The sequence below is a fragment of the Sesamum indicum genome, linkage group LG6, assembly GCF_026168435.1.
Source record: "Sesamum indicum cultivar Baizhima isolate 11 linkage group LG6, ASM2616843v1, whole genome shotgun sequence".
In the NCBI taxonomy this organism is placed as follows: domain Eukaryota; kingdom Viridiplantae; phylum Streptophyta; class Magnoliopsida; order Lamiales; family Pedaliaceae; genus Sesamum; species Sesamum indicum.
Window position 1 is genome coordinate 177,782 of NC_142662.1, and position 5,517 is coordinate 183,298.

At 39.9% G+C, this 5,517-nt stretch overlaps 1 long non-coding RNA gene across 1 annotated transcript; it reads left to right on the forward strand.

Annotated features, from left to right (window-relative positions):
* Window positions 1-874: 874 nt before the first annotated feature.
* LOC148787619 (uncharacterized) lies at window positions 875-1,538 on the forward strand. Its single transcript, XR_016065963.1, has 2 exons — window positions 875-1,142; window positions 1,226-1,538. It is a non-coding gene; the product is annotated as an uncharacterized LOC148787619 (long non-coding RNA).
* Window positions 1,539-5,517: the final 3,979 nt, after the last annotated feature.

Genomic DNA, 5,517 nt, shown 5'->3' on the forward strand with positions numbered 1-5,517 from the left:
GTTGTAGCAGTTTTAAGTTAAACATCATGCCTCTTCAATTATTTCGTTTCATGGAACAAGATTTCTGCCCTGTATGCCAATGTTTTGGGTGTATCGCTGTCCAACCCCAGGCTGCTGTCTCACTTCAATATTTACTGCCAGCAAATGAGTTCAAAGCTCTTCCCTCTGTTAAGTGTTTTACATCAAGTCTATGCTCACAAACAGCTGCTTTGTCAACAGTTTAACTGAATTAACTCGTAGCAAACTCTGATGGTGAAATATTCTGACACTACCAAATTAAATTAATGGAGTTGGTAGACAACAATGGAGTAATTCCTTGGATGCTAAGTTTTCTATTCTATAAATAATGCAGACTTAGGAATTGATAAAATGTAACTATGTTGCTGTATGCAAAGATACTAGAATTCTTGACATGATAAGTTGAGTAGCTATGGCAAAATTTCACATTGATGATGGGGAATGGCTAGCGATGGCAGTGGAAAGGCAGGTCAGAATTAAGCATTGGGCATGGAAAGATGGGGAGGGAAAGACAACCTAAAACAGTTGGACTTGAAAAGGAGTATGGTGTTATGACAGGCTTGAAATTGCAGAAATAAGAACAGAAATGGGGGCTGGGAAGCAGAGGAAAGAACTGGAGATGAGAGAAACATGACTTAATTCAAATCTTCCATAATGAATTCCATAGGTTCAGCCATCCATTACATGGAGAATTACACAAAGTACTACAATGTCATAAGCCAAAAAGCATTAAAGAAATGGCAGATGCAGTGCTGCCTTTGTCATTCTTCAGCTCAAGTTTGTTGCAGAATGTCCTCAAAACGACAGCGCCTGAGGTGGTTTAGGTTCCTCCAGTCTTCATCTGCCACGTGGGCTTTGGTAGCTCAATTCAGCCTTCGAATCCCTAAATTGAGCCCCAATCTTCGCACGCCCTAGAACTCCAGAAACGACGTTGCTCGCTGCCCTGATTTTTAATTTTCCCCTAATTCCTTCGTCTTCAGAAATTGCGTTTTTCTCTGCAGGAGTCATGCTTGACCTAGCGTACGCGACATTTCCTTCTCCTTTTCTTGAACTTTGTCCCCATGGATCAAACCCAAGAAACTTTGAGGCCATTTCACTGTAATCCTCCCGAGTAGCTTCTTCAGGTGAGGCATGGACCATTGAATGAGAACTTGGGTAACCACTGAATTGTTTCTCTTGAATAACCTCTGAGCTAAAATTGCCACAGGATACAATTTGTAAATCTCATCTTCATACTCAAGTAAGCTAACAGAGGGGAAGTGCTTGGCCATAATCTTTTTCTTCAACAGAGATACATGGAAGACTGGGTGAATCTTTGTTCCGGGAGGTAATGAAAGTCTGTAAGCCACCTTCCAATTCTTTCTATCACTTTGTCGGGGCCAAAATACTTGGTTGATAGTTTTAATTTTCTTCTCAAGGCAACAGAGGTTTGCCTGTAAGGTTGTAGTTTAAGGAATACCTCATCCCCCACTTCGAATTCTCTCTCTGATCTTCTTTTATCTGCATATAACTTCATTCTTTGCCGGGCTTGATGTAAATTATCCTTCAACATTCCAGTAGCCTTCAAACCAATGCGAAAGTTTGTGTTGAACCAAAACTCTGCCAAAATTAACCATTGAGCCCACTTCTTGGGCTTTTGGTGACACATACATCTTAAATGATTTTCTAGGCATTAGTTTACTCTTTCTGTTTGTCCATCGCTTTAGGAATGATATGCTGATGACATGTTTAAGGATACCCCTGATAATGAAAAGAGCTCCTTTCAAAACTTGCTTGTGAACACCTTGTCTCTATCTGTGACAATAGTAACTGGTAGTCCATGGAGTTTACATATGTGGTCAAAGAATACTTTAGCAATAATGGTGGTTGTGTAAGGATGTTTTAGCCCCAAAAAGTGTGAGTATTTGGTTAGTCTGTTCATAATCACTAGGATAGAGTCCTTACCCTCTAAATTAGGAAGCCCCTCAATAAAGTCCATGGAGATACAAGACCATGCTTGGTCAGGTATGGGCAAAGGCTGCAGCAGTCCAGGGTAGGGGTTGTTGTCATGCTTTGATCTCTGACAGATTTCACAAGTTCTCACCCAAGATTGCACATCCTCCTTTAGAGTTGGCCAATAAAACGAGGCTTTATCCTTTGGTAAGTGCCATTTATCCCAGAATGCCCACCAAGGGCTGAGTCATGCATAGATTTGATGACTTTATCCCTAATGCCTCCATGGCTCCCCACACATGTCCTATTTCCTTTCTTCAACAGTCCTGCATCATAGCAGTAGTCAGGATAAGAGGTTGTATCAATATTTTTGGCTTGAATAATAGTCTGGAAGAGGGTGATCCCTTCATAACTATCGTGTATCTCGTGCATCCACAAGGGAACTTGTGTGGTAATGGAATTGAGTTGTGGTTCAATTCTGTGATGCTCCAACCTTGACAAGGCATCAATAGCCCTGTTATCATAAAAGTATTGAACTTCATAGTTCAATCCTAATAACTTAGTCACCCATTTTTTTTGGAGGACAGAATCAATCCTTTGATCAATATGTGCTTTAAGCTCTTTTGATCAATTCTAGTGATGAAGTCATTCCCTTGCAAATAATGTTTCCACTTAGTAACTGCTAGCAAGAGTTAAGAATTCCTTTTCATAAGTTGATAACCCAAGTCTTTTGGTGCTAGTACTTTGCTTAAGTATGCTATAGGCCTACCACACTGCATCAAAACTGCACCTATACCCACTCCACATGCATCAGTCTCAACAATGAAGGTTTAGAGAAGTCTGGTAGAGCCAATACTAGAGCACTGGACATCATTTGCTTCAGTTTGTTGAAGGCCAATTCTGCTTCAGAATTCCAAGAAAAAACATCCTTTTTAAGTAAAGAGGTCAGGGGATTGCTTATAATACCGTAACCTTTTATGAATTTTCTATAGTAGCCTGTTAATCCCAAAAACCCTCTTAGAGCTTTCACTGAAGGGGGTACTAGCCAACTCCTCATACACTCCGCTTTTTCAGGGTCTGTTGACACACCTACAGAAATCACATGCCCAAGATAGTCCACTTGTGATTGTGCAAAGGAACAGTTGCTTTGTTTTGCATAGAGCTTATGTTTCCTTAACAACTCCAGTACTTTTCTTAGATGCACCATATGCTCCTTGCTATACACCAGAATGTCATAAACAATACTAGCACAAACTTTATAAGGTATGGTTCAAAAACATGATTCATGAGAGATTGAAAGGTGGAAAGGGCATTACATAACCCAAAGGACATGACCAAAAATTCATAATGGCCACTATGGGTGATAAAATTGGTTTTTGGTATGTCTTCTTCCTTCATTGTAATTTGAAAATGACCTGATCTCAAATCTATTTTTGAGAAATATCCTAGCTCCATGCAATTCATCTAACAGTTCATCAATGAAAGGTATAGGGAAGTTGTGTTTAATATAGTAAGCTTGTTTAGATACCTGTAATCCACACACATTCTCCATCCTGCATCCTTCGTCTTGACCAACATAATAGGTGAAGCAAAAGAGCTCTGGCTAACCTTGATAATCCCACTCTTTAACATCTCCTTCACTATGTTCTCAATTTCAGTTTTCTGCCCATGTGCATATCTATAGGGGTGTTACTTCTTGGGAATAGCCTTTGGTAGGAGCTCAATACTGTGCTTAATAATTTTCTCAGGTGGTAAGGTACATTGCTCTTGGAAAACATCCTTGAGCTACTGTAGCTCAAGGAGTCTTGGGTCACTCTCATCTTGTGATATGTCTCCTTCTATTGTGTAGAGCTTACCCTTTTCTCCACAACTCCCCTTGCTCAGCAATCTGTTTAGGGAATAGATTGAAAGGGTTTTTAAATTCGCTTTTTCAGTCAAAGCCTTCGAGGTTATCTTTTTTCCTGCTTGATTGATGGTGATGTACAACAGGTGGAAGTCCAATTCCACAGGGTTGTTTGCACTTAGCCAGTCGCATCCCAAAATGCAGTCATAGCCTCCAAGCTTCAAAGTTCACACAGAATGTGAGAACTCATGGTCCTGCACCTCCCAGCAAAAGTTTGGATAGAAGAACTTGCTCAACACTCTTCCTCCATCTGCAATTCTCACTTTCATAGGGGTTGTAGGTTCAAGCTTGCACCATAGCACCTGTGCCACTTTCTCATCAACAAAGCAATGAGTATTGCCATTGTCAATTAAGTATGGATTTCCTTGCCATTCACTTTTCCATTAATTCTCATAGTACTGTTGCTAATGCCTCTATTTATAGCATGGAAAAAAGCTGTAACATCCCCCTCTTCTTCCTCTGCAAGTTCATCTGGAATTCCCTCTCCTTCTTCATAAGCTTTAGCTTCCTTCTCACTTATCAACATGTAGATATGTCTGATTTTGCACCTATGACTAGGTGTATGGCTCATCACACTTGCAGCAAAGGTTTTTTTTTTTCCTTTATGAGGTTACCCTCTGCTTCTGTGAGAAATGATTTAAAGGATGGCTTATACTGTTGGTTCTTATTTTGTGGCTTGAAAGAGGCTCTGTTGGGGTTACCTCTCTGAAACTGTGAAGTTTTCTTGAGAATAGCATTCACCATATTCTCTTCTTTTCTAGCCAACACTATAGCTTGGTTCAAAGTGGTTGGTTTCGTAGTAGAAACATATCCTTTTATTTCTTCTTTCAACCCACTTATAAACTTCATCATGAAGAAAGCCTCATCCAGATTTTTGTTAAAAATGAGCATGTGAGCTTCCAGTTCTTCAAATTTCTCCAAGTAAGCATTAACTGTGGTTTCTTGATGCAACATGTTGAATTCTGACACCACTCTTTCATAATCTAAATCTTCAAATCTCTCAAGAACTGCTAGGGTGAGATCTGTCCAAGATGGCACCCCTCTTTTCTCTATGTGACCTTGGTACAGAATTCTGCTCTTCCTTGCATATGGATTGCTGCCAAGGGAACCTTTTGATCCTCAGGAATGGGGATCATTTGGAAGTACCTCAAACATCTTCTTACCCATATTCTTGCTTCTTCCCCATTGAAAAGAGGGAACTCCATTCTATGGATGGAATTGTACCCTACAGTATCGCTCAAGTTTGATTCATCTGCTGCAGTTGAATGTTGTGCTGCCATCCTTGAGGATGATCCTCGTTCTAAAGCTACAGTCAGCCCCTTTCCCAGTAAAGATTTGTTTTGGTTATAGTGCTGCAGTTGTTCCACTACGCTCTGAAGTTGTTTTTGAACTGAAGTTATGGCATGGTCTATGTTCATGACAACAGCTTGAAGCCCATCTTGAGCTTCATTCATCTTGTCTAAACGCAAATGTAGCACCCCCTTCGCTATAAGGGCTATATCTACCCTAAACTTTATACTTATAGTAATCCCTGTGTTTATAAATATAAATGCACATAATAATTTAACTCATATGTATACGTAACCCCAACATTATAACAAGTGTAATCAACTTACAACATCATATATGCACATCAAACACTACAAGTAGCCCATCATAAGTAA